We start from the raw sequence: 9,564 nt of genomic DNA, 5'->3' as shown, positions 1-9,564 counted from the left end.
TTTTTTGTACCTTTGTGTCTACAACTGATAACTTTTAGTACTCTATTATCTATAAAATTTAGAATGGAAATTAGGAATAAAGGTAGAAAAAGAGTCCTTTGCAAACTTCCATCGTAAGGGAGACTGATTGATAGATCAATATTATCAATTAGATCAGTTAAATTTATTGAAAAAAATGCATTTGCTAGAACTTTATATTTTAATGAAAGAATGTTTTGGCTGTGTCTTATTAACAGTTAATTTTGCAAATACAGATGATTTTGTTATATTTCTGTGTAAAAGTTATTGTGAAAATGAATGTTGATGTGGAATAAATGTCTTGCTAGTCTGTGGCTTGTCTTCTGATATATAATAATAAGATACATAATTTATATGAATAATAATAATAAAGGAAAAACAAAAGCTAGCTAGATTAACCTTTTATTGCCAAATTATTAACCTATATTAAAGATCGTCAAATTAGTATTAAAATTGCCTTATAAATATGCTCTATGATTGCATTAATCCTCTTTAGATTCTAGCTAATTTATTCAATGTATTTTTACGTTGTTGGTTTGGTATTTTGTACTAATCATTCTTAGCAATTTTAATTGGCGTAAATGGCTTATATCGACCTAAGCAACCATGTCAGAAATATGACAGTTGTTATCCATTCGTTTGATGTGATTGAGCTTTTAATTTTGACCTTCGATTAGGGACTTTTCGTTTTGAATTTTCTACGGCATTCACAATTTTGTAATTTTACTTTTAACTACGACTAATCAGTCAAACAAACTCCTATTTTCAATTTTATTTATTAAATCAACTCTTTAAGAAACGATTGCTGCCATTGGTCAATTAAAATCTTCTGAGCGTCACTGATGAGTCTTATGTAGACGAAACGCGCGTCTGGCGTATAAAATTATAATCCTGGTACTTTTGATAACTATTTACACCACTGGGTCGATGCCACTGCTGGTGGACGTTTCGTCCCCGAGGGTATCACCAGCCCAGTAGTCAGCACTTCGGTGTTGACATGAATATCAATTTTATGGTCATTTTTATAAATTTTCTGTTTACTAAACTTTGAATTTTTCGAAAAACTAAGGATTTTCTTACCCCAGGAGTAGATTACCTTAGCCGTATTTGGCACAACTTTTTGGAATTATGGGTCCTCAATGCTCTTCAACTTTGTATTTGTTTGGCTTTTTAACTATTTTAATCTGAGCGTCACTGATGAGTCTTATGTAGACGAAACGCGCGTCTGGCGTATAAAATTATAATCCTGGTACTTTTGATAACTATTCGACCTCAAATAGAATTTCAAGCCCAGCCCAAGCAAACCTGCGTAGAAGAAATGCGTTATGTAAACGACCAAAAGTTGAATGAACTGATCACGTACAGGATCTAACTTATTACTATGTACATAGTATTCTTTTTATATTATACATGATAATAACTTTGTGCATTATCCTAATATTGTTCTTTGTTTTTAATCTTTAAATTTGATATCAAAACTCTAAATGGTTTTCACGGAAGAATATTGAACCCAATATTGTGTCCTCTCAAATAAATAGTTTTGGACTACCCCGTGTACCTTTTTTTTTAAGTGAGACATAATTAGGAAATATGAATGAAAAGACTTAATAATGTTGGATATCAAGGGACATTCAAACTCATTTGTCGAAAATGAACTGGCAACACCGTTGCTAAAAAATAAAAATAAAAAACCAGACAAATAACAGTAGACAAAACCACAAAATAAAAAACTATAAACTGAGTAAGACGAACCCGTCATATTAGTACAAACCCGGTAATAAGTCTAACTCGGTAGTACCAACCCGGTAATAAGTCTAACTCGGTAGTACAAATCCGGTAATAAATTTAACTCGGTAGGTCACATTAGACTGAGTAAGACGAACCCGTGATGCTAGTACAAACCCGGTAATAAGTCTAACTCGGTAGTACAAACCCGGTAATAAGTCTAACTCGGTAGTACAAACACGGTAATAAATCTAACTCGGTAGGTCACATTAGACTGAGTAAGACGAACCCGTGATGCTAGTACAAACCCGGTAATAAATCTAACTCGGTAGTACAAACCCGGTAATAAGTTTAACTCGGTAGTACAAACCCGGTAATAAGTCTAACTCGGTAGTACAAACCCGGTAATAAGTCTAACTCGGTAGTACAAACCCGGTAATAAATTTAACTCGGTAGGTCACATTAGACTGCGTAAGACGAACCCGTGATGCTAGTAAAAACCCGGTAATAAATCTAACTCGGTAGGTCACACTAGACTGAGTAAGACGAACCCGTGATGCTAGTACAAACCCGGTAATAAATCTTAACTCGGTAGTTAAAACCCAGTAATAAGTCTAACTCGGTAGTACAAACCCGGTAATAAATCTAACTCGGTAGGTCACATTAGACTGAGTAAGACGAACCCGTGATGCTAGTACAAACCCGGTAATAAATCTAGTGATGCTAGTACAAACCCGGTAATAAATCTTAACTCGGTAGTTAAAACCCAGTAATAAGTCTAACTCGGTAGTACAAACCCGGTAATAAATCTAACTCGGTAGGTCACATTAGACTGAGTAAGACGAACCCGTGATGCTAGTACAAACCCGGTAATAAATCTAACTCGGTAGTACAAACCCGGTAATAAGTCTAACTCGGTAGGTCACATTTGGTCATATTAGTACAAACCCGGTAATAAGTCTAACTCGGTAGTACAAACCCGATAATAAGTGTAACTCGGTAGGTCACATTTGGTCATGTTAGTACAAACCCGGTAATAAGTCTAACCCGGTAGTACAAACCCGGTAATAAGTCTAACTCGGTAGGTCACATTTGGTCATGTTTGTACAAACCCAGTAATAAGTCTAACTCGGTAGGTCACATTAGGGGAAAAGGGGACGGGATTGTAGTTACAACAATTTGAACATATCTACTGTCATCTTTTAAGCATATCAATAAAAGGCAAGTCTTTCCTTGTACATGTGTTGTGTCATCCCAAATTTCGTTATTTTGTGTTTAACAGATTATTATACATGTATAATCATGTATTTCATTTTAAATAAACGTTCTATATTGTTTTACCTTATAAGTTATTGTATTTTAATAATATTTTATGTTTCTTGGTAAAATTGTTCTTGTTTTTGGAGAATAACATATCTTTCTAAATTAACTACCAGTATCCTAGATCTGCATCTGCTATTGAAATATTTTTTTTTCAACTACTTCTTGAAAATATTGTGACATGAACATATTTACCACAACTCAACAAAAATTTTATTTTACTAAGTAATAAAATTGAGAATGGAAATGGGGACTGTGTCAAGGAGACAACAACACAGTCTTTTGTAGACGAAACGCGCGTCTGACGTATATACTAAATTTAGTCCTGGTATCTATGATGAGTTTATTTACATACCAATACGCACAGTGAAACTCAGTTCAAAGAACTTCTTAGAGATAGTAGAAGACAATGTGGATTTTTCTATTAATAATTGTATGTTATTCATAATCAATTATGTATCTATTTGCACAAAACAACACAGGCTCAAAAATGTTATTCAAAATTGTTATCGTCTGGTAGTTTCATCTTAATATTAAAAGACAAATTTGCAACCTATTAAAATGTAAAATAACAAAAATACAGAACTCAAAGAAAAAATCCAATCAGAAAGTTTCTTATCAAATGACAAAATTAAAAGCTCAAAAACATGAAAAGAATAAGAAAACAACTGTCTTTTTCCTATGTAGAAAATAGTGGATTAAACCTGGCTTTTCAGCTAGCTTAACCTCACACTTGTATGACAGTCTCATACAATTCAAATGTCACACCATATCTTCCTATATCTATATATTGACAACAATGTGTGAACAAAACAAACAGACATAATTAGGTAAATAAAAGTCAACAAGAAAGATACATCATTGTGTTCTATTCTTAATCCCTATATAAACAAACAAATATGTTAACAAATAAAATCGTAATGACATGTAAACAAAGCACATTAGAATGATCACTACACTTCTTATTGGCGTCGGATGCATAAGTACCAAGTCACGCCAAAAAGATATCACAAAAAATGAACTAAACAGTAAAGTTAAAAAAATTACAAACACAAATAAAAGAACTTTATAACACTAGATAAACTACGTTCTTTGACTTAAGCATAGTTCATCATCTCTCTGCTAAGATACTAATGACGCTGATGAAGTCTGGGTAGCAGCGATATGCTCTACAATGCCGAATGAGTTGGGAAACGTATTGTCTATATGTATCGAAACATCACCTTTATAATGATCTTCCTGTACTACAAAAATTTTCTTCAGTTTGTACTTCAGTTCCACCAAAACTATCCGCCAGTGTAACATGCCAACCCTTTATATACACAAACACGCCGTGCATTGTATTTTTTCGTAATAACCTTGACAGTACATTCCATAAAACGTCAGTTGTTTTCATTCAATTGCACAATACGAATATTTTTGTTTTCTTCATATTCTTTGGGTGAATGAATTGGTCAATCTCTTTCGCTTGTGATATGTTCAAAAAGGAAAGTCAAGCTCAAACACGTCACACGAATGGATAAAAACTGTCAGTCATATTTCTGACTTAATACAGGAATTTTCGTATGTAGAAAATGGTGGATTTAAACCTTTGTTTTAAAGCTAGCTCAACCTATCATTGTATGACAGTCGCATCAAATATCATTATATTGACAACGATGATGAACAAAACAAACAGACATTATAGGTAAAAAATGTTAAAAATAGGGGTACAGCAATCAACCTTGTGTTAAAGTCTGAATCTCTGTAAAAAACAAAACAAATGTGTAACGAAGAAACACAAAGTGGCATAAAGATCAAGCACATTAGAAAATATGAAGATAAGAATACACAAATTTACCATTGTAAAATAAAACAATGACGGGATGGATAAAACCAGGATTCATCCAACTTGTCCTCTCTATTCGGAGATGAATGAACTATTTCAGGAATATGAAAGGTGTTTTTCATTTGTTAACTAGATATAGGGAGATCTGGTATGAATGCCAATGAGAAAACCCTCCATCCAAGTCACAATTTATAAAAGTAAACCATTATATGTCAAGGTAAGGTCTTCAACACGGAGCCTTGGCTCACACCAACCAGCAAGCTACAAAGGGCCCCCAAAAATTACTATTGTAAAACCATTCAAACGGGAAAAAACCCGATCCAATCTATATAAAAAATGAGTAACGATATACACTTATGAACCACATCAACAAACGAAAACTACTGAACATCAGATTTCTGAATAGGGACCGGTGCATACAATTGCAGCGGAATTAAACGTTAAATGTCATATACTGTAACGAAATGTCGGTTCCCTTAAATGGAAGATGACTCCCCTAAAATTGTGTGATGACGTTGATCTTTATTATACCAATAACTCACTTTTCTTAATATATATTTCTTGAATAACTAGATAATTTAATTTTGGATATAACGCGTCTTCAGTGTTTTGTCTATCAGCTCATTGACATAACCCGGCTTCGAAAGCTATCCAAAGATTTCAAGACCCCCTGAACATAAAATTGTCCATATTTTGAGTTAGAGCCGATGAAGTTTTCTATAATTTTGATATAATTTGTCCCAAAAGTAGTACATAACACTGTAAAAATATTATTGAGAAAGCGCAGGTGGTTTTTTTTTTATTTCCATTTATTGTCTAAAAGAAATGCACTACGAAATAACTGTGTACTCGGACCGTGTACCCCATTTTTTTCTGTTATTCCTTCATAGACAGAAAAAATATTACAGTCAAATAGATTATTAATATACAATACAATAACGTAAATTCTTTCATCAAAATGCGATGCAACACCCACAAATCATTCAATCATATTTGCTTGTTTCATTTGAATTAAATCCAGTTGGGTTTTGAAATACTGAAACTGGGGACAAAAATCATTCTGAAGCTTTTCGTTGCCAATAAAGGTCTCGAAGCCATAAATTTAGCCAAAATATTTTATCATTGATAAGTCAATTATAAGATATGTCCTTTCTTTTAAAATAAGTCTGTTCCAATCATATTTAACACATTAACTACACCTATTGAATCTTTTTTTTTTAAACTAAAACGCGGTTTACTGAATGCCAATATTAAAAGTTTTTAAGTTTAAACCTCCTTACTGCAAGCAAAGCAACTGTAACTGTTGATCATAACATTATGAACACCATTTCTATACGAATTATATTATCCAAAAGTTTATTTCCTCCACCTGTCTTACACTGGAAACATAACACCAAAGTACAAATAAATCTTTAACGGATTATGACAGGCAACAGCCAACACGTGAAAATAAAGACATGTACACTCTTTATGAAAGGGTTAAAGATGTGAGGTCCTCGATACACTTAGAAAAAGAAACTGTATGGGTCTATGTACCTGTCTATGAAACGAAATATCCTCTCTTTTGTCGTAAATTTTATACGAAGATTCTTTCCAATCTGATCAGCTTAGAAAGACAGAGTACGGAATGCAAAAGAACAAAATGACCAAAATGTAATGGTTGAAAATTTGTAAAACAAGTTTGTTAATTAAAAAACAGAACTCCTACACGTAATATAAAACCTGAATGCAATTTATCTTATTATTCGACCCTCTTTTAATCAAAGTTGTTTTGTCATCTGTTGACTGGTAAGTTTCATTTTTAAAAGATGCGAACTAATGGCTATTGACGTCCCTTTAGTACGTTTTTCCAGAATGAAAACCATACAATTTTACAAAATTAATCGCAGTTACACAGATAAGGTAATATTAAGGATCCTGTGGGCTTGAATTAATATTAAATTTTCATGAATTGTTTGTATTCCTTACGACACAATAACAATATCAATATATAATAATATATTATATTGCTATCAGTTGATCATTTATTTAGATAAAGTATTTGACCAAAAGCCAAATTTCATTTGTAAAATTAAAAACCAAAAGATTTATACTGAACATAGTTTGTTTACAAAATTATCATATATAATTATATCGTAAGTATTTGTTTTATGAAGAATTAAAACATATTTATATTCGTATATATCGTGTTTAATATGCCTGTCCTTTCTTATTTGAGGTGTCTAGAAAAGAGTCATACGTAACACGTCTACATTCTTTAAAATGGCAAAAGTAAAATAACAAAAATACCGAACTCCAAGGAAAATTCGAAACGGTCAGTGTCTTATAAAAACGGTGAAATCAAAAGCTAAAAAAACATTAAACGAATGGAAAACAACTGTCACAGTTCTGACTTGGTACAGGCATTTCCTTATGTAGAAAATGTTGGATTAAATCTGGTTTTATAGCTTGCTAAACTTCTCACTTATATGACAGTTGCTTAAAATTCCATCAATTTGACAACAATGCATGAGTAAAGCAAACAGACATAAATAAACTCATCATAGATACCAGGAATAAATTTTATATTTAAGACAGACGCGCGTTTCGTCTACAAAAGACTCACCAGTGACGCTCGAATCCCCCAAAAAAAATTAAAAAGGCCAAATAAAGTACGAAGTTGAAGAGCATTGAGGACCAAAATTCCTAAAAGATAAAATATAAAAGATTGGTGTACAACAATCAACGTTGTGTTATAATTTAAATCCCTGGTTTATAAACACTGTATATATAAAAAGCACATCAGCAAAAAAGAAAGATAAAAATACAAAAAATATCATAGCACAATAAGACAAAAGCGCAATGTATAAATACCGAGCCACGTTAAAAGATTTTTTTTTTTACCGAAAATAGTAAAGATTAAAAATATAAAAAAGACAGCTCGTTAATATGATAAACAGCTTCAGTACCAATAATCTATACTTCAAGAACATCATGTATTATTTGTAATGTTGATACGGAATATTTATCAACAAGATATTGTTATCTTCCGATGCTTTTTGTTTATAAAAAAAAGGACGAGTCGTTCTTTGATATAACCCTGATTCATCAACTTTCTGCTCAAACATTAATGACGTTTTATAAAGTATCGTAGCAAATTAACTTAAGTTTAAATGTACAAATCATATATCAAATCAACAAAATTTAAAATTTTCAATCAGAGGGTAGAATATATGCAATTATAGCAAAGGAAGCTGAGCAAAAACATAATTCGATTAACTAGGATGGTAGTACGTTAAGAGTTGAGGTGCAGTTTTCTCTTCAACCTCTTGAAAGTCATGGAGATTTCTTTAATTCGAAAGCCAATATTCAGTTGCACATTTGGTAAAAGCTTAAAAAACTATATATAGTTACTAATAAAGACTTAATTAATATACAAAGCAGACAATATTTATAATGATAATATTAGAAATAATGCATCTCAACAATAATAAAACAAGAGTGCACACGCTGAAATGTCGCGCCTGTTTACCAGTCGTGATTCATTTGAATCAAAGTTTAAAAAAGGATAACAACTTCTAGAATTACATAAAATTTACATAATCAATGATCAAAGTATATGAGATAAAGGTCAGATGAACCTTTTCAGAAGAATATGTAAGCATAACAATCATTCCATACTCCAAAATAAATTGAACATTTCTTAAAGTATCTGAGAACAAAGCTGACCAAGAAAACTAAACTTTGACCAATGATCCATGAACATTATGTCTAGGTCAAATAAACTCTGATATATACATATATACGTACACATTGCAAACATTTCATAGACCAAATATATTAACATATTGCTCATCATGCTTATAGAATTTGAGAAACGAACTTAACCACTTATTCAGTAAACATTGACCAATGAACAATGCGAATTAAGTCAACTTGAAGGTCAAATAAACCTTGCCAGACACACTCGTACACCTTTCAGTTCTCCAAAGATAATTGACCTATTGGTTATAAATTCCGAGAAAATGACTTTAACACGAGCAGTTCACATTGACCATTAAACTTTCAAAACTAGATCAAGGGCAGGTTAACTCTGTCAGACAGACATGCAGATCGTATATAATCGTTCCAGAGACATAATATAGTTGACCTACTTCATAGAGTATCTAAGATACTCACTTTTTTACGAAAACAAAACATTGCTAGAGTTATGAATTTAGGTCCAGTTCAAGTCAACCCTCAGCTTTCTGACAGACATGTAAACCTTACAAGGATTTTGTATACCAAGTAAAGTTATCAAAATGCTTATAATAAGTTAAATTTCAGATTTCTAAGGAGTCGCTGAACTATGAATAGGAAGGCAAGAGCATATAACATAAGAAACGGAACCTTTGTATCTATATATAAAATATTAGTCACCAAGGTACCCTCTGACATACACTGATTTATACAAACAGTTTCGCTCACCAGCGCCGCCTATGTCATCTAGTTTTTTCACATTCTGTGACAAGTATTATAATACATTTAATCTACCAAAAACTCTCTCAGAATATAGGAACTTCCCTTTTCATAAAGCATTTGTTGACCTTTCATATTTTTTTTTATTTTTTCTTCACGTAAAATGTATATCCCCTAAACTATTATGACACTCATAAATTATCATGCCGATTATTAGATAAATGCATTGAAAAGAC

Source organism: Mytilus galloprovincialis, chromosome 4 (assembly GCF_965363235.1).
Source record: "Mytilus galloprovincialis chromosome 4, xbMytGall1.hap1.1, whole genome shotgun sequence".
In the NCBI taxonomy this organism is placed as follows: domain Eukaryota; kingdom Metazoa; phylum Mollusca; class Bivalvia; order Mytilida; family Mytilidae; genus Mytilus; species Mytilus galloprovincialis.
This window is presented reverse-complemented; position numbering follows the sequence as displayed.